Raw genomic sequence first — 20765 nt, forward strand, 5'->3', positions numbered from 1 at the left:
CACACCATTCCTGATCCATAGGAGTGCCAGGGGATGGATGAGAGAAATGGTGGGGAAGGGGTGGGGACAAAGTGGTACTGATTGTCAGCCATGAAAGGTCTTGATTTTCACATTTATTCAAACTGAATTAGAAAGTTTTGGGGATCAATATGAAGTGGACATTACTGATATCAAACTATAAAAAGGAAAAGAAAAGAGGACAAAACACTTCTCTCTGTTTTTTTGGGTTTTTTTTCAATATAGCAGATTCACTTTGAACGCGCTTCTGAAATCTGTCTAATTAGACACAGAAGAATTGAAAACATAGAATATTCCATGGGGCTTATCTTATTCTGGTGTTTTGAGCAAATGTTGATCAGATTTTTAACTGAATTCCTGAAGTGAAGAGCTCAAGAAAGAAGAGGCCTCTGGAGGATTAAAATTCATCAGCAGCCTCCAAGTGGCTGAGGATCCATCCCCATCAGAGCAGCAATGAACAGAAATGGGCACAGCTTTGTAGCTGCCCCAGCTTTGGCATGGGCCCTGGGCCTGGAGCAGGAGCAGCTCTTGAGGGCCCCAAGGCCGGGGCTCTTGTGCTGCCCTGGGCAGATGGGATGGCAGCAGGGGCTGCAGAGCTCTCAGCACCTCAGGCCAAGGGGAGCAGGGCAGCCAGGGAGCCTCCTTTGGCCTTGGCCAAGCACCTTCCCCCATGGCTGGGGCTGAGTCCTGTGGCAGCTGCAGCTGCTGCTGTGGCCTTGGCAGGGGCTGAGGCCGTGGGGCCAGTGCCCAGAGCAGCCTGGCCTGAGCAGAGCTGTGGGGCCAGAGCCGGCTGGGCTGGGCTCAGAGAGGCCCTTGGTGCTGCCCAGAGCTCAGGGCAGCTGGCAGAGCTTGCAGGGAGCTGGGCTGGGCTCAGAGAGCCTGGCCCAGAAACCATCAGTGTCCATCTCAGCCTGGCTGAGCGTGCAGGGGCAGGACTCAGGCCAGGCCTTGTGGGGCAGGGCCAGCGCCTGTGCAAGGCATTGCAAACAGGCAAGTGGCCCAGAGAGGAGGCTGCTCTGTGCCCTTGGTGGCAGGGACAGAGCAGGGAGGGGCCCAGGACATTTGTCAGCACCAGCCTCTGTGCCCATGCGTTGGCAGCCCTGGCTGCTGAGCCCATCTTTGGCCTGGGCTGAGTTTGGCTGTGGCCCAGCTCCATGCTCCTGCGGGGCTCAGGGCCTGTTCCCGGCCATGGCCAGCCCTGGCTGCCTCTCTGCTGGCCCAGAGGCCAGCAGAGCCTGGGGCAGGGCTGTCTGTGCAGCCCCACAGGTGCCACGGGCTGTGCAGGAGCTGGCAGAGGCTGCCCAGCAGGGAGGCCATGGGGCACAGAGCCCCAAGGCTGCCGTGGGCACCATGGCACAGGGGCCGTTCCCAGCCGCAATGCTCCTGGCCTGGGCTGGGCCTGCACAGGGGCTGGGCCACCATGGCTGGGCCAGCACAGGGCCACAAAGGGGCCACGCAGCCGCTGCCGGGGCTGACAGCAAGGCCAGGCACAGACAAGCAATTGCTGAGCATGGCCTGTGCTGGCCAGGCCTGACTGTGCCAAAGGCAGAGCTCAGCTGCCCTTGGGGGCTGCAGCAACACTCCAGAGCCCAAAGAGCCTCCATGGCTGTGCTGGAGACCAAGGCTGCAGGAGGGAAATGCAGGGCTGCTGTGGGATGGGGAGGCCATTGAATTCCAGCACGCACCTCAGCTCTCTGATGATCCCAGCACCATGCTGGGCCCTATTTCAGACTGGAGCAGAGCAGATGTTGATGGGACAGGAGCCCTGTGGGGCTGTCAGGGACCTGCAGCTTGCAAGGTGCTCTGCTCTCCCTCAAGTGCTCTGGGAGAGATCCAATCCCAGCTGGGCACCTCAGGGCACAAGTGGCACTGCCTGTCCATGGGCACACAGCTAATATCTTCCTGGAAAGGGGCACAGGTTTTAATACTTGTAAATGTCATAATATGCAAGTACATTTTCATTATCTGGGTCATTTGAGTACTCTTAAGACATGGCAAATTTTTCCCACCAGGAACAGCATTTTACTGGAAGTGCACTGATGGCAGGAGAAGAACTACTGGTCTTCCCCTCTGCTTGAGTCTTCAATAATCTGTGTATTATATCACCTCCCTTTTCCTTCAGGTGTTACCAGCTCTCCTGTTTAAATGGCCATCTCTCTGCATATCTCTTCATTAGACACACTGGATCTTTGTCCTTCCCATAGGTCCCAGATTTCTTCCTCCAGGTGCTCTCTGGTCATTCAAGTGCCTCTCAACTGACTGGGTTCCTGTTTTGAACTTCAGGGAGTTTCTCAATCTTTCTGATCTATTCAAATAAATATCACCTTAGTACACATCCTAATTGTGTTTATATCTATCACAGAATTACCTTTGCTTACGTCCTTATCTAAAACTGTTCCAGAACAGAAATCCCTTGGTGATGGGGGACATGAGGGAAGAGCTGTGATGGTTATTAAACTGTTCAAATGTTCAATTTGTGTTTGTCAGCAAGAAACCTTTCTGTGCCTCTGAGTGTCACCAGGCCCTGAGCGCAAAGGACACAAACCTGATGAGTTGTGGTTCCCACTGCAGGGGCTGCACTTGGACCTTGGCTCTGCACAGGAGAGCTCTTCATCCCCTTTCTCTCTTTTCCTCCCTCTGGGCATGGAGGGAGCTCCTGACTTCAGCCAGTGACTCGTGTGTGCAAAGAGCAAATCTGGGCAGAATCGGGGCAGGGAGGGTTTGGGGGGACCTTGGGATCTGTGCTGGGCACAGAAGGTGTTTTCCATTGCTCTGAGACTGTCTGCTGTGCAAAGTGGATTTAATATCCAGCAGAGGAATGACTTTGGCATTGGATGGAGCTGTGCCTTCCCTTGGCTTTGTTGGCTGACAAGAAATGAATGAACATCCCTCTGTGTCTCGGGCAGCTCCTTCTCCAAGGAAAGCAGGTGGGATTTGGAGCCAAGGAGCTGAAAGCTGCAGGTGCAGCCTGGGCTGGAGGGAGCTCAGATTTGCACAAGGCTGCTCTGAGTGCCAGGGCTTGGATGGGGGAAATGGTGGGCTGGGGGTAGGGACAGAGTCTGATTGATTGTCAGCCATGAAGGGTCTTGATTTTCATATCCATTCAAACTGCATGAGGAAGTACCTGGATTCAGTGTCAATCAGAGATTGCACATATAAATGAATTAACAGGAAAAAAAAACTAAACAGGACCTAAAAAATCTCTTCTTGCTGTCTTTTTAATATCATGTATTCAGTTTGAATGCACTATTGAGATCTACTTAACCACAAAGGATTTGAAAATTAAAGTCAAGTTATTCCTAGAGGCTTGGCTTGTTCAGGTGTTCTGAATGTTCATGAGCCCTGGGACACTGAATTCCTGCACTGAAGAGCTGAAGGCTGAACAAGCCTCTGGAGCAGTGAAATTCAGCAGCAGCCTCCAAGTTGCTGAGGATGTCAGCAGCCCCCACTGAGGCCATCCCTGCCCAGAGACCGTGGGGGAATGGGCAGACAAGGAGAGCGTCCCTGGGGCTGGGGCAGCGCAACTCAGAGGCACCAGCGGCTCCAGCTGGGCAATGGAGTGTGGAATGTGGCTGGGAAAGCCCTGCCTGGGCTGGGCCAAGCAGGACACACAAGCCCTGACTCCTATCCTGGAAACAACTCTCTCAATGAGACATTTAAAAGGAATTAAAATTGTTTGTGTACTCTGAGTTGGATGTACTGGAGAAATGTCAACAAGAGATTCTCAGGAGCTCAAAAGAACAAAACAGCCTTTACTGGTAACTTTAGAAAATCAGAGAAATTTTGGCAAAAGTTTTTTTATGACATTGTAGTGGTTTTGGTTTGTTAATTTAAATTTTTTCTAATGTTGAGATTTCTTAATTAATGTATTGATGAATGTGGTGGGTTTTAGTGTCGGTTTAGTATTTATGTATTTATTTTGTTGTGAGATAGGATTAGCAGAAAGGAAATGTAGGCTTAAAATTCCAAAAGGGTATAAAGAAAATTTTATTAAAAGTAACTAAAAGAAAAAAAAAGTAGTAAGAATTAAAAAAAACTCTTTAGAACACTATATTTTTCTTTACAACTTTTTCTTTTTATGACAATGTAAAGAAACTAAATCTAAAATTTCTAGTTAGTTTACAATTTCTAGAATAGTCTTTTTTTAGTTGACTTAGGGAGAGAAGTTTTTCTTGTTAAGGTTATGGAGATTTTTACAAGAGTTAAAAGTAGGAATTTGTGGTTCTTAATTTTTTCATGGATCACAGTTGTCTGGGGAACTTTGTTATTCTGAAGTTGGTTTTTGTGCTACAAGCTGTTTAACAGCTTGTTGATGGGCCATGTTGACTTATGGGGTATTGTTTTAAAGATGAATTCTTTAAAGGTAAAAGTTTTTAGTATTTACTTTACAAATTATTTTTATCTCTGGGAATAGAGATCTTCTCTAGGGGGTAGTGGATTACTTTTTTTTTTCTGTTTAAACTTTTTATGAAATTACAGGTTTTTTTAAAGTTGTTTATTTTAGTATGCAGGGTTTTGTTTGATATTATTTTGAATATTTTTCTTTTTTTATAGTTTTATGTGTTATAAAGAAAAAGAGTTTTTTCTTTATAGTTTATAAGAGGATTTTAATTTTAAAATTAAGATTTTTTTCTTTTTTTAATTAGGATTTAGATTCTTTTTTACTGACTTTGATGGTTTTATGGGTATTTATATGCTTATATTTTGTTTTTTTCTTTTACTTGAGAGAGGATTGAAGTACTGAAAGGGTTAACACCTGACCCACTGGTAACTTGTGGTGGAAGTTGTGGTTGGGTTGTGTTAGGATTGGTTTTATGGCTGGTTTTGGGTTTTTTGTTTAATTTTAGTTGTAGGGTTATTTTGTACGGATGGTAGGTTGTAGGGGTTTTTGGTTTGAGTTGTGTTGGGGAGAGGGGACTTCATGGTGAGATTTTAATAGTTGTGGCTGGCTTTGTTCTGTTTGGGTTTTGTAGCCTCTTTTGTTTTCCTGTTTGGGAGTTGTTGGGGTTTGGTTTGGTCAGAATGGGGCTGATGGGGGGGCAGCCTGGGGAGGGGGAAAGGGGCTCAGCCCACGGCAGGGTTGCTTGGTTTGGTTTGGTTTGGTTTGGTTTGGTTTGGTTTGGTTTGGTTTGGTTGAGATGGGGGCTGGGGCCAGGGCCTGCTGCTCTTTGTTGACTGGAGAGAAAGAGGAGTTTTCTGGGTTTTTTCATCTTTAACATTTGTGTTTAACAGAGGCATGTTCAGAATCTTAGTGGTTTAACAGATTGTCAGTTACACAAAAAGTTTCATATTACGTTTTAAAATTCTTCTCATGTCAAACTATGACAAACATTCAACCAATGAAAACACTTTTCAAAGCATTGACTTGGCCCATTCAACTTCACAAACTCTAAGTCTGTTCAATTTAATGTTAATCAAAATTTACAGGAGCACAGAAATAGAAGAAGACACGGAAAGAGAGAAAGACAAAAAAGATACAGAGAAGCACACACACAGCTACCAACTCCTGGATCCCAGCAGTGTTCAGATGGAAATTCCAAGAGGATCCAGGGTCAAGATGTGTGCTTGCCTTTTGGTCAGCCTTCAATACCCCTTGGTCCCCCTGGGCCCTTCCCCCAGCGGGGGCTTGGGCTCAATTGGTCCCTCAGGAGCCGGGCTGGGGCTGCAGAGGTGGCTGTGGAGCATTGCCTGCGCTGTGCCAGGGACTGGCAGCCACTGCTGGGCTGGGATAGAGGCTCTGGGGGGATTGGGGTACCAGGGCAGGGCAGGACTGGGCTTCCAGGGCAGGGCAAGGCTGGACCTGCCCCTTCCTCCCCCACGCATGAAATGTTTCCAGCCAACAATCTCCTCCAGTCTGTCTCAACAGGGAATGTTGCAGGTGAAATCCCAATTCTGGCCATGGGTGCCTAGATGAGAAGGACAGCTCTTTTCCATAGGAAGGAAAGCACAGAGCCCAATGTTTGAAAGGCAGCTGAGAGACTCACTAGGCCAAGGCCATCCAGACTTGTCAGTAATGGCAGATTTTGTCTGGGAGCAGTCTTTGGATTATGGGAATTTTGGAGGTGGAAGCCCAATCTTGGCCATGGGCACCTGGAGAAGCAGGACAGTTCTTTTCCATAGGAAGGAAAGCATGGAGCCTTCCCCAGTGGTTTGGGGACAGATGTGAAGGGACCCTTGTGAAACCACTGCAAGACAGGCTTGTCCTGGCAATATTCCTATGGGAACAATCCCTGGATATAAGGAAATTTGGAGATGAAATCCCAATTCTGTCCATGGGTACCGGGTGGAGAAGGACAGTTCTTTTCCATTGGAAAGGAAAGCACAGAGCCCCAGTGTTTCAATAGCAGATGAGAAGAGACCCTCAACATTCCAGGGTCATTTGGACCAGTCAGGCAGTCAATGGGAGGCCAGACCAGCCAGATCTGTTCGGTGTTCCCTTGCTTTTATAAGGTCCTGCACTATCACCATGGACCCCTTGGTTCCATGGGGCCTGGCAGTGTCCCAGTGGTGCTTTGATTCCATGGGGTCCAGCAGTGTCACAATGGACCCTTGGTTCAATGGGGTCCCAGAGTGTCACAATGGCCCCTAGGTTCCAGAAGGCCCTGCAGTGTCACAGCAGTCCCAAAGATTCCATGAGGCCTTGCAGTGTCACAATGGCCTCCGTGGTTCCACAGGCCCCACAACGTCACGGGACTCTGTTCCATGAGCCCTGCAATGTCACAATGGACCTTTGGACCCTGGGGGTTTGCAGTGTCACAATGGTCTCCTCTGGCTCCACAGTGTCACAATGAACCACTGATGACATCAGGCCCTGCAATGTCACAATGGAGCTTTGGTTCCATTCAGCCCTGCAGTGTCACAAAGGCCTCTTGGTTTCACCAGGCCCCACAGCATCACAATGATCCTATTGGTTCTGTGGGGACCCCCAGGGTCACAATGGTCTCACTGGTTCCATGAGGCCCCACAGTGTCACAATGCTTTGCCTGTTCCATGGGGCCTCACAGTGTCACAATGGTCTCCATGATCCCATGAGTCCCCTCAGTGTCACAATGGTCTCCATGGTTCCATGGTGCCCACACAGTGTCACAATGGCCCCTTGGTTGTTCTGTGAGGCTATGAAGTGTCTTAATGGTCTCTCTATGGTTCCATGAGGCCTTGCAATGTCACAATGGACCTTTGGCTCCATGAGGCTCCGTTGTGTCACAATGGACCCTTGGTTTGATGCGGCCTCTCAGTGTCACAATGATCCCTGCATTCCCTGGAGCCACACAGTGTCAGTACGGTCCCCTTGGTTCCACGACGCCCAGCAATGTCACAGTGCTCTCCATGATTCCATGAGGCCCCACAGTGTCACAATGGTCCCTTGGTCGCACAGGGCCCCACAGTGTCACAATGGTCCCTTGGTCTCACAGGGCCCCACAGTGTCACAATGCTCCCTTGGTTCCATGGGCCCTGTGCTGCTGCATTCCCCCCTCCCCTTCTCAGGCCGCCCTGCCAGATGAGAAATGCTCCTTGGGGCTCGGCCTTGGCCAACAGCCCCTGGGCTCAGCTCCTCTGCAGCTCATCACAAACACTGTCTGCTCCAGGCACTGCTGCTGCCCAACCAGCTCCTGCTTTCTGTAGCATCAGCCCTGGGAACTGGTTTTGTTCCCTCCGTGGCACAACATCCCTGTTCTCACACTGCCAAAGAAAGCTGTTGGTGCCAAGTGCGGCCAGGATGAACCATTGCTGGGACTGAAGCCCCTCTCTTGGGGCCCTACAAACAGCACTCCAAAAGGAGCCCTTGGAGCTCTCCTGGGCCAGCGACTCCCTCTGAGTGGGGCCTCTCCCAGCCGGGAACTCTCCCGTTCGCTGCACTCGGGGATCCCCAACAACGACGGAGCCTGGACCGATCCCCCCACTCCTCCAGGCTCAACCCTTCACCCTCTGGGGAGATGCCAAAGGATCCACAGAGAGCATTTCCTGCCCTCAGGGGAATTTCTCGCAGGTGCCTTGCACTGACTCTGTGTCTGTGTGCACACAGGAGTGCCTGTGCTGGGGAAATGTGGCAGAAATGCTGCTCTCTGAGGGCTTTGAGTGCCTTGGACAGCTGAGTCAGTCAGGCCTGTAAGTGAGGTTAAGTCATGAGGTCTAAGCTAAGTTAAATGCTGCTAAGAGTTTTTCCTTTTCTAAGCTGTTATGTTTAATAAAAGTTATTGGCTAAGTAAAATATTGTTACGTGTTATTCCACTGTTAAATCATTAAGTCATAGGTTGTAAGTTAGGTTAAATACTGTTAAGTGCTGTTCTTTTGCTAAATTGTCAAGTTGAAGGTAGCAGTTAAGGTTGAGGTATAAGTTCAGTCCTGTTAAGTTTGAGCTCTGTTAACCTTTTGGGCTGTATTCCTTTTATCCTTGCCCTCACTCTCCGTGTGTCATACACACACACAGGGACAGTTCTCGGTTCATTTCTGGTTTGATTGCCTGGATTTTGTTTGGTTTTGTTGTTGCTTTGTTTCCTTGGTGTGCCTGAAATGTCCAGTCAGGAGCAGAGTGACTCTTGCCAAGGAACTTTGTGCTGCTGTTGCTTAATATTAAATCTGGTTTTTGCTGCTCCCTTGCTGGGGATTTTTTCAGCGCTCTCAAGGCCTCGTTGGTACCAGGGTGAAGGAGCCCTGGCCCAGGCTCTGGCCCTGGGGGACACGGGGATGCTGCCGGGGGGTCCCTGTCCCCCTGTGCCACCCCCAGGGCCCCGGCCCCCGTCCCCGTGTCAGGCTCTGGGGTCGATCTCGTGGAACATCCTCTGGGGGAGGCTGCGGCGCCGGGGGCTGGGGGCCCGAGGGGACAGGGGACCCCACTGTGCACGAGCAGGGTTGGACTGCTCTGGGGGGAACTGTGAGGGGGGCCGGGGGAGAGTGACCTCCCCAGGGACCTCACATAGCCCCTGTGATGTCACAAAGCCTCCTGTGACATCACATAGCACCCTTGTGATGTCACAGAGCCAACTCTGAGATATCACCCCAGAATGACATGCAGCTGCACTGTGATGTCACAGAAGATGCTGTGATGTCAGCCCCCATGTGATGCCACTGTCTGTTCTGTGATGTCACAGCCTGCTCAATGATGTCACAGAGCCACCCTCTATGATGGCAGGATCTGCTCTATGGTCTCACACCCTACTCTGTGATGTCACAGACAGCTGTGTGATGTCACAAAACCCTCTCTGTGATGTCATACTGCCACTCTGGAATGTCACAGCACACACTTTGACATCACTCTATGATGTCACACAGTCATGCCGTGATGTCACAGCCTGCTCTGTGATGTCACAGAACCCCGCTATGTTGCTGTAGCTGCTCAATGACCTCACACAACAAACTCTGTGATGTCATTGCCCAATCTGTGACCGCGCTCAGCTGTCACACAGCCCCTTGCTGATCATCACAGCTGCTCTGTGCCTCTATGACACAGCCACAGAGGTGATGCTGTGACACAGCCCCCTCTGGGACATGCCACAGCCCCTGCCAGTGCTGAGCCCCTGGGAGCTCTGTCAGTGCCCTGCTGGTTTCCCTGAGGGGCCCTGGCAGTGCCCCAGCCCTGCTGGGCTGTGCACAGGAGCTGCTTCTGGCCAGAGCTGTCTCTCTGCAGCTCTGCTGCCCTTGCCAGGAGCTGCCTCTGGGCCAGGAGCCCGGCCCAGCTCAGCAGCACAGACACAGCACAAGGGCTTTAATGACCCTCTGGGGCTTTGGTGCTCTTTGTGTCTGCCATGGCCAAAGTGCTGCCCAAGTTGGCTCTGTCAGGGCTGTCTTGCAGCTGCTGCCCATCCCTGTGCCCTGTGCAGCCCAGGCTGTCCTACGGTGTCCCTGCCCTGTGCCTCTGTCCCTGCAGGCTGTCGGCCTCCCCCGGCTGCCCCACCTGGCTGGGCCCTTCCTTTGCTGACAGCTCTGCCTTCTGCCTGCCCACACAAAGCAGGGCAGACCAAAAGGGTTCATTCAATTTTTACTGTGCCTGTGAACTTTCAGCACAGGAACAAGGCATGCAGGGGCTGCTTTCCCAGCAAGGATGGTTGGAAAACAAGAAGACATCTGGCTCAGGAATGTAGTCGCAGAAAAAAGAAGGACTGAAACTGGGGACTTAGGGTGGATTTTATGGTAATGGGGAAATTGTAATACACATTTAGTGACGCTGGTAGAATTACACGTCCACACAGGGTTAGGAGTTATCCCCAACTAGATCTCAGACCTGAATAAATGATACCCTCTTAAGCAGCAATTTAGTCTTAATGAGTCTTGTTCTGATATTTCAGCTATTTGATTGTGGCGAGGCCTCACAGAACCAAGGAGTCAGCTGACACTGAGCAAACTCATGGAACAAATGGTCCATTGTGGCACCATGGAACCCCATGGAACCAAAATCCATTTTGGCACATTGGGGCCACATTGATCGAATGGTCCATTGTGAAACTGCAGATCCAAGGAAACCATTGTGACACTGAAAAACCTCTGGAAAACACGGGGCCATTCTGTCACAGCAAGGCCTGGTGGAACCATGGGTCCATTGTGACACTGCAGAACCTCACAGAACCAAGGTGACCGTGTTCTACTATGGAACCTCATGGAACAAATGGTCCATGGTGACCCTGCAGAACCAAGGAGACTGCTGTGGGCAGTGTGAAAGCTCATGGAACCAGAAGTGCATTGTGACACAGCAAGGCCTCGTGGAACCAAGGGTCTGTTGTTAATCTGTGTGGCCTCATGGAACCACGAGCCATTGTGACACAGTGTGGCCACATGGAGCCAAGGGGTCACTGTGAAACTGTGGATCCAAGGAGACCATTATGACTGAGGAACCTCATGGAACCGAGAGTCCATTGTCACACTGTGGGGTCTAGGGGAACCACAGGGATGACAGTGACTTTGTGGGGCCTCATGGAACAATGGAGACTGTTCTGACACTTTGGGACCCACTGGAACCAAAGGGCCATTATAGCATGGCAGGGCCTCATGGAACCAAGGGGACTCCAGTGATCCCTGTGGGTCTTCAGTGGATGAAGGGTCCAATAGAACCAAGGTTACCATTGTGACACTCAGGGGCCTCATGGAACCAAGGGTCCAATGTGACACTGTGGTATCAAGGAGACTGTTGTTGGCAGTAAAAAAGCTCATGGAACCAAAAGTCCATTGTGACATTGTGGGGCCTCATTGAACCATGGAGACCATTATGACACTTCAGGACCCACTGGAACCAAGGGGCCACTGTGACACCACAGGGTCTTGTAGAACTGAAGCAGCCACTGTGACACTGCAAAGCCTCATGGAAGCAAGGGACCATTGTGACACATCCAGGCCTGGTGGAAACAAGGGGCCATTGTGACCCTGAGGAACCCAATAGAACCAAGGGGCCATTTTGAGACTCTGTATCCTCATGGAACCAAGGGGCCATTGTGGCATTGCACAGTCCCATCGGAACAAGGAAACCATTTTGACACTGCAAGGCCTCATGGAAGCAAGGGGCCATTGTGCCACTGTGGAGCCAAGGAGACCATTGTTATATCACTGAGCCTCATGGAAACAAAGATCTGTTGTGATCCTACAGGGCCTCATGGAACCAAGGGGCAATTGTGATGCTGCAGGACCCCAAGGATCCAAGAACATAGAACAGGTCTGGCTGGCTGGGCCTCCTGGGGGCTGCCTGACTGGTCCAGCTGACCTTGGCATATTGAGGGTTGCTTCTCATCAGCCCCTGAAACCCTGGAGTTCTGTGCTTTCCTTCCTGTGGGAAAGAACTGTCCTTCTCCTCTAGGGGTTCATGGCTGAAATTGGCATCCCTCCTCCAAATTTGATTATATCCAAGGATTATTCCCATATGTCACCTGTCAGGACAGACAGCTCTGGCTGGCCTTGGCCTCTTGGGGGACACCTCTCATCTGCCTTCAAAGCACCGGGGGCCTGTGCTTTTCTTCTCATGGAAAAAAAACATCTTTCAAGTCCAGGCATCCATGGCCAAAACCGAAAATTCACCTCCAGAATTCCTTAAATCCAAGGACAGCTCCAAACAAAAGCTTCCAGGACTATCTAGGGTCCCTCGGCTTCCTAAGGGCCAGCTCTCATCTCCCTTTGAAGCACTGGGGTTCTGCACTTTCCTTCCTATGGAAAAGAACTGTCCTTCTTGTCCAAAGCCCAATAGACAAAAGTGGGGTTTGGCCTCCCAAATTCTGTCTCTCCAAGGATTCTTCCCTGACAACAGATCTGGCTGCCTTGGCCTCCTTGGGGCTGCCTCTAATCAGCCTTTGGAACACTGGGGCTCTCTCCTTTCCTTCCTATGGAGAACTGTCATTCCAGTCCAGGAACCCGTGGCTGAAATGGAATTCCACACCCAAAACTCCCCATATATCCAAAGGCTGCTTTCAGACAAAAGCCACAAGGACAGATAGGTCTAGCTGGCCTTGGCCTCTGGTGACTGCTTCTCATCTGCCTTCAAACCCTGGGGTTCTGTGATTTCCTTCCTATAGAAAAGAACTGTCCCTCTTGTCCAGGTGCTGTTGGCCTCAAGCACTTGACCACTCTATAGGGACACAGGAGCTCTGTGCTCAGTGGGGTGGACACTGAGGACAGTAGAGGAGAGCCCTGGGAGGGATTGAAGAGTGGTTTCAGAGATGGTGTATCCTTTTGACATAGTAGAAAACAGCCAGAGAAAGAAAGCATTAATTCCAAAGGCACCTGCGGAGGTCCAGGCTGGACACCAGGAGAAAGGAATTTCCCTGCCAGGGCAGGGCTGTGGTGCAGCACGTCCCCCAAGAGGAGCCTGGAGCAGCCCAAGGCTTTGTGTGGGCCGGCAGAGGCAGGCAGGAGGCAGCAAAGGAAGGGCCCAGCCAGGTGGGCAGCCGGGGGATGCCCACAGCCTGCAGGGACAGAGGCGCAGGGCAGGGACACTGTAGGACAGCCTGGGCTGCACAGGGCACAGGGATGGGCAGCAGCTGCAAGGCCCTGACAGAGCCAACTTGGGGAGCACTTTGGCCATGGCTGCTGGCCCTGGGCCTGAGGCCATGAGGGGACAAGTGACCCTTGCAGGCCTGGGGCCTCATTGCCTCCTTGTCCCTGCTCAGCAGCCTGGCAGGGGCTGCCTCATGCTCCTGCCCTTGGCATTGCACATCCCCACATGCCAGTGCCCATCCCGGGAAGAGCCCTGAGCAAGGAGGGAGGGACAGGATCTGCCTTGCCAGGGGCTGGGGCTCAGGCCTTGGCCCTTTGCAATCCTGAAACACACCCAGGTTTGCTCAGCACCAGAGACACCTTTCCCTTGCTTGTCCCCAGCTGTCATCACTGCCTCCAGGGTTCTGTTCAGCTTGGAACCTGGGGACACTTTCTCAGTCCTGTCCTTCAGATGGATCTATTTTTTGTATGAGAAACTTCAGTGTTTCAATCTCACTTTGAGTTCTTGAGAAGTTCTTTGAGCACACTCTGAGGGACTGAGTCTGATGCACAAAGAGCACCAAAGCCCCAGAGGGTCATTAAAGCCCTTGTGATGTGTCTGTGCTGCTGAGCTGGGCCGGGCTCCTGGCCCAGAGGCAGCTCCTGGCAAGGGCAGCAGAGCTGCAGAGAGACAGCTCTGGCCAGGAGCAGCTCCTGTGCACAGCCCAGCAGGGCTGGGGCACTGCCAGAGCCCCTCAGGGACACCAGCAGGGCACAGACAGAGCTCCCAGGGGCTCAGCACTGGCACGTCCCAGAGGGGGCTGTGTCACAGCAGCTCCTCTGTGGCTGTGTCATGGAGGCACAGAGCAGCTGTGATGTCAGCAAGGGGCTATGTGACAGCACAGAGTGGGCTGTGTGAGGTCACAGATTGGGCAATGACATCACAGAGTTTGTTGTGTGAGGTCATTGAGCAGCTACAGCATCATAGTGGGGATTCTGTGACATCACAGAGCAGGCTGGGACATCATGGAATGGCTGTGTGACATCATTGTGGGGGCTGTGAGGTCAAAGTGTGTGCTGTGACATTACAGAGTGGCAGTATGACATCACAGAGAGGGTTTTCTGGCATCACTGAGGGAGTTGTGACATCACACAGCTGTCTGTGACATCATAGTGTGAGGCCACAGAGCAGACTCTGCCATCATAGAGGGTAGCTCAGTGACATCAGAGAAGGGGGTTGTGACATCACTGGGTGGCTGTGTAATATCATAGAGCAGCCTGTGACATCACAGAGACTTCTGTGACATCACAGAGCAGCTGTATCACATCATAGGGTGACATCTCATAGTTGGCTGTGTGACATCACGGGGGCTGTGTGACATCACAGGGGCTGTGTGAGGTCACTGGGGAGGTCACTCTGCCCCGGCCCCCTCACAGTTCCCCCCAGAGCAGTCCAACCCTGCTCGTGCACAGCGGGGTCCCCTGTCCCCCCGGGTCCCCCCGCCCCCGGCGCCGCAGCCTCCCCCAGAGGATGTTCCACGAGATCGACCCCAGAGCCTGACACGGGGACGGGGGCCGGGGCCCTGGGGGTGGCACAGGGGGACAGGGACCCCCCGGCAGCGTCCCCGTGTCCCCCAGGGCCAGAGCCTGGGCCAGGGCTCCTTCACCCTGGTACCAACGAGGCCTTGAGAGCGCTGAAAAAATCCCCAGCAAAGGAACAGCAAAAACCAGATTTAATATTAAGCAACAGCAGCACAAAGTTCCTTGGCAAGAGTCACTCTGCTCCTGACTGGACAATTCAGGCACACCAAGGTAACAAAGCAACAACAAAACCAAACAAAATCCAGGCAATCAAACCAGAAATGAACCAAGAACTGTCCTTGTGTGTGTGTGTGACACACGGAGAGTGAGGGCAAGGATAAAAGGAATACAGCCCAAAAGGTTAACAGAGCTCAAACTTAACAGGACTGAACTTATGCCTCAACCTTAACTGCTACCTTCAACTTGACAATTTAGCAAAAGAACAGCACTTAACAGTATTTAACCTAACTTACAACCTATGACTTAATGATTTAACAGTGGAATAACACGTAACAATATTTTACTTAGCCAATAACTTTTATTAAACATAACAGCTTAGAAAAGGAAAAACTCTTAGCAGCATTTAACTTAGCTTAGACCTCATGACTTAACCTCACTTACAGGCCTGACTGACTCAGCTGTCCAAGGCACTCAAAGCCCTCAGAGAGCAGCATTTCTGCCACATTTCCCCAGCACAGGCACTCCTGTGTGCACACAGACACAGAGTCAGTGCAAGGCACCTGCGAGAAATTCCCCTGAGGGCAGGAAATGCTCTCTGTGGATCCTTTGGCATCTCCCCAGAGGGTGAAGGGTTGAGCCTGGAGGAGTGGGGGGATCGGTCCAGGCTCCGTCGTTGTTGGGGATCCCCGAGTGCAGCGAACGGGAGAGTTCCCGGCTGGGAGAGGCCCCACTCAGAGGGAGTCGCTGGCCCAGGAGAGCTCCAAGGGCTCCTTTTGGAGTGCTGTTTGTAGGGCCCCAAGAGAGGGGCTTCAGTCCCAGCAATGGTTCATCCTGGCCGCACTTGGCATCAACAGCTTTCTTTGGCAGTGTGAGAACAGGGATGTTGTGCCATGGAGGGAACAAAACCAGTTCCCAGGGCTGCTCCTCCAGAAAGCAGGAGCTGGTTGGGCAGCAGCAGTGCCTGGAGCAGACAGTGTTTGTGATGAGCTGCAGAGGAGCTGAGCCCAGGGGCTGTTGGCCAAGGCCGAGCCCCAAGGAGCATTTCTCAGCTGGCAGGGCAGCCTGAGAAGGGGAGGGGGGAATGCAGCAGCACAGGGCCCATGGGACCAAGGGACCATTGTGACACTGTGGGGCCCTGTGAGACCAAGGGACCATTGTGACACTGTGGGGCCCTGTGAGACCAAGGGACCATGGTGACGCTGTGGGGCGTCATGGAATCAAAGAGACCACAGTGACATTGCTGGGCCTCATGGAACCATGGAGAGATCATTAAGACACTTCACTGCCTCCTGGAACCAAGGAGACCATTGTTATACTGTGGGGCACTATTGAATCATGGAGGCCATTGTGACACTATGAGGCCTAAGGGAATAAGCAAAGCACTGTGACACTGTGAGGCCTCATGGAACCAGTGAGACCATTGTGATCCATGGAGTCCCCAAAGAACCAAGGGGACCATTGTGATCTCTGGGGCCTGGTGAAACCAAGAGGCCTTTGTGACATTGCAGGGCTGCATGGAACCAAAGCTCCAGGGTGACACAGAGGGGCCTCCTGTCATCAATGGTCCATTGTGACACTGTGGAGCCAAAGGAGACCATTGTGACACTGCAAACCCCCAGGGTCCAAAGGTCCATTGTGACACTGCAAGGCCTCATGGAATCATTGGGACCATTGTGACACTGTGGGGTCTTCTGGAACCCAGGGGCCATTGTGACATTGCTGGATCCCATGGAAACAAGGATCCATCGTGACACTGCTGGACCCCATGGGATCAAGCCACCATTATGGCACGGCGGGGCCCCATGGATCCAAGGCACGATTGTGGCACTGTAGGGCCCCACAAAACCAAGGGGACACAGAACAGATCTGGCTGGTTTGGCCTCCCAGGGGCTTCCTGACTGGTCCAGCTGACCCTGGCATGTTGAGGGTCTCATCTCATCTGCTGCTGAAGCACTGCAGCTCCGTGCTTTTCTTCCTATGGAAAAGAACTGTCCTCCTCCTCCAGGCACCCGTGGCCAGAACTGGGATTTCACCTCCAAATTTCCTTATATCCAGCGATTGTTCCAATAGGGATATTGCCAGGACAAGTCTGTCTTGCAGTGGTTTTACAAGGGTCACTTTGCATCGGTCTCAAAAAACAGTGGGGAAGGCTCTGTGATTTCCTTCCTATGGAAAAGACGTGTCCTGCTTCTCCAGGTGCCCATGGCTGAGATTGGGCTCCCACCTATAACATTCCCTATATCCAAAGACTGCTCCCAGACAAAATCTGCCATTCCTGACAAGTCTGGCTGGCCTTGGCCAAGTGAGGCTCTCCAAACACTGGGGCTCTGTGCTTTCCTTCCTATGGAAAAGAACTGTCCTGTCCTTCTCAGCCAGGTGCCCATGGCCAGAATTTGAGTTCCACCTCCGATATTGCCTGTTGTGACAAATTGGAGGAGATTGTTGGCTGGAAACATTTCATGTGTGGGGGAGGAAGGGGCAGGTCCAGCCTTGCCCTGCCCTGGAAGCCCAGCCCTGCCCTGCCCTGGAACCCCAATCCCCCCAGAGCCTCTATCCCAGCCCAGCAGTGGCTGCCAGTCCCTGGCACAGCACAGGCAATGCTCCACAGCCACCTCTGCAGCCCCAGCCCAGCTCCTGAGGGACCAAATGAGCCCAAGCCCCACCTGGGGGAAGGGCCCAGGGAGACCAAGGGGTATTGAAGGCTGACCACAAGGCAAGCAGAGTTCTTGACCCTGGATCCTTTTGGAATTTCCATCTGAACAGTACTGGAATCCAGGAGTTGGTAGCTGTGTGTGTCCCTCTCTGCATCTTTTTTGTCTTTTATCTCTTTCTGCGTCTTCTTCTGTCTCTGTGCTCCTGTAAATTTTGATTAACATTAAATTGAACAGGCTTGGAGTTTGTGAAGTTGAATGGGTCCTGTCAATGCTTTGAGAAATGTTGTTTAGTTGATTGAATATCTGTTGTAATTTGACATTAGAAGAATTTTAAAAAGTGATACATAACTTTTTGTGTAACTGACAATCTTTTAAACCACTGAGATACTGAACATGCCTCTGTGAAATACAAATGTTAAAGACAAAAAAACCCAGGAACCTCCTCTTTCTTTTCCAGACAACAAAGAAGCAGCGGGCACTTGCCCCAGTCCCCATCTCAACCAAACCAAACCAAACCAAACCAAACCAAACCAAACCAAACCAAACCAAACCAAACCAAGCAACCCTGCCATGGGCGGAGCCCCTTCCCCCCTCCCCAGGCTGCCCCCCCCCCCCCCCCCACCCATTGGCCCCATTCTGACCAAACCAAACCCCAACAACTCCCAAACAGGAAAACAAAAGAGGCTACAAAACCCCAACCAGAACAAAGCCTGCCACAGCTATTAAAATCTCACCATCATGTCCCCTCTCCCAACACAACTCAAACCAAAAACCCCTACAACCTACCACCCATACAAAGTAACCCTACAACTAAAATTAAACACAAAGAAAAACCCAAAATCAACCATAAAGCCAATCCTAACACAACCCAACCACAACTTCCACCACAAGTTACTGGCAGTTTAGGTGTTAATCCTTTCAATACTTCATTGCTCCATCGAGTAAAAGAAAAAAAGAAAATATAAGCATATAAATACCCATAAAACCATCAAAGAAAGTAAATAAGAATCTAAATTCTTATTAAAAAAGAAGGAAAAACTCTTAATTTTAAAATTAAAATTCCCCTTATAAACTATAATGAAAAACTCTTTTACTTTATAACACGTAAAACTATAAAAAAATAAAAGTATTCAAAATAATATCAAACAAAAACCTGCATACTAAAATAAACAACTTAAAAAAACCTGTAATTTCATAAAAAGTTTAAACAGAAAAAAACCCAACTTAATCCACTACCCCCTAGAGTAGATCTCTATTCCCAGAGATAAAAACAGTTTGTAAAGTAAATAATAAAAACTTATACCTTTAAAGAATTCATCTTTAAAACAATACCCCATAAGTTGACATGGCCCATCAACAAGCTGTTAAACAGCTTGTAGCACAAAAACCAACTTCAGAAAAACAAAGTTCCCCAGATAACTGTGATCCATGACAAAATTTAGAACCACAAATTCCTATTTTTTTCCTCTTGTAAAAAAATCTCCGTAACGTTAACAAGAAAAACTTCTCTCCCTAAGTCAACTAAAAAAAGACTATTCTAGAAATAGTAAACTAACTAGAAATTTTAGATTTAGTTTCTTTACATTGTCATAAAAAGAAAAAGTTGTAAAGAAAAATAAAGTGTTCTAAAGATTTTATTTTAATTCTTACTACTTTTTTTCTTTAATTACTTTTAAAAAAATTTTCCTTTTCCCTTTTGGAATTTTAAGCCTACTTTACCTTTCTGCTAATCCTATCTCACAACAAAATAAATACATACATACTTAACCGACACTAAAACCCACCACATTCATCAATACATTAATTAAGAAATCTCAATACTAGAAAAAATTTAAATTCACAAACCAAAACAAGTACAATATCGTAAAAAACCATTTCCCAAAATTTCTCTGATTTTCTAAAGTTACCAGTAAAGGCTGTTTAGTTCTTTTGAGCTCCTGACAATCTCTTGTTGGTATTTCTCCAGGGAGCCCAACTGAAAGGACACAAACAATTGTAATTCCTTTCAAATGTCTCCTTGAGAGAGTTGTTTGGGGAATGGGAGTCAGGGCTTGTGTGTGCTGCTTGGCCCAGCCCAGGCAGGGCTTTCCCAGCCACATCCCACACTCCATTGCCCAGCTGGAGCCGCTGGTGCCTCTGAGTTGTGCTGCCCCAGCCCCAGGGACGCTCTCCTTGTCTGCCCATTCCCCCACGGTCTCTGGGCAGGGATGGCCTCACTGGGGGCTGCTGACATCCTCAGCAACTTGGAGGCTGCTGCTGAATTTCACTGCTCCAGAGGCTTGTTCAGCCTTCAGCTCTTCAGTGCAGGAATTCAGTGTCCCAGGGCTCATGAACATTCAGAACACCTTAACAAGCCAAGCCTCTGGGAATCATTTGATTTTAATTTTCAAATCCTTTGTGGTTAAGTAGATCTCAGTAGTGTATTCAAACTGAATACCTGATATTTGAAAAGACAGCGAGAAAAGATTTCTCAGGTCCTGTTTAGTTTTGTTTTCCTGTTAGATAAATCGATATGTGCAATCTCCGATTGACATTGAATCCAAGTACCTCCTCATGCAGTTTGAACAGATATGAAAATCAAGACCCTTCATGGCTGATAATCAATCAGACTCTGTCCCTACCCCCAGCCCACCATTTCCCCCATCCAAGCCCTGGCACTCAGGGCAGCCTTGTGCAAATCTGAGCTCCCTCCAGCCCAGGCTGCACCTGCAGCTTTCAGCTCCTTGGCTCCAACTCCCACCTGCTTTCCTTGGAGAAGGAGCTGCCCGAGACACAGAGGGATGTTCATTTCTTGTCAGCCAGCAAAGCCAAGGGAAGGCACAGCTCCATCAAATGCAAAAGTCATTCTTCTCCCTGGCTCTGCTCCTGATCCCCACAGCCTGTCCTGTTTCCTTCATCCCTGCATTGCCAGGGACTCTCTGGGACAAGGGAGCTCTGCTCTGGGGATGGAGGGAGGTGCAAGTGCAGCCACTGGAGTGGGAACCACAACTCATCAGGTTTGTGTCCTTTGGGGGTCAGGAACTGGTGAGACTCAGGGGCACAGAAAGTTTCTCTTCATGGCAAACAGACCATGGTCGAACAGGACACAATTTAATAACAATCTCACTCTTCCCTGAGCTATGTGCAACTTCCCAGCAGTTCCTAATGAGTCCACCACCCACAAGTGATTTTCATACTAAAATTGATTTTTGACTAACATGGTTCTGTGATAGATATAAACACAATTTAGTTCTTGATCAGGATGCTCGTCCTGGAGTGGGTGCAAAACAGCTCCAACAATTCCTGATTTGCAAAGCTGTCAGTGGTGGATGGACAAGGGAGGTCAGGCTGCTCTTGGTGCTGAGGAAATGCTGAAACCAGCCTGACTCATTTCATCTCCTCCTGTCCTGGCGGATCTCCCCTCTTTCCCCTTCCACCCATTGGCTTTTGTCTCCCACCAGGCCC

Source organism: Agelaius tricolor, unplaced genomic scaffold (assembly GCF_023055355.1).
Source record: "Agelaius tricolor isolate 1412-34295 unplaced genomic scaffold, bAgeTri1.0.p SCAF_43, whole genome shotgun sequence".
NCBI classification, from domain to species: Eukaryota; Metazoa; Chordata; class Aves; order Passeriformes; family Icteridae; genus Agelaius; species Agelaius tricolor.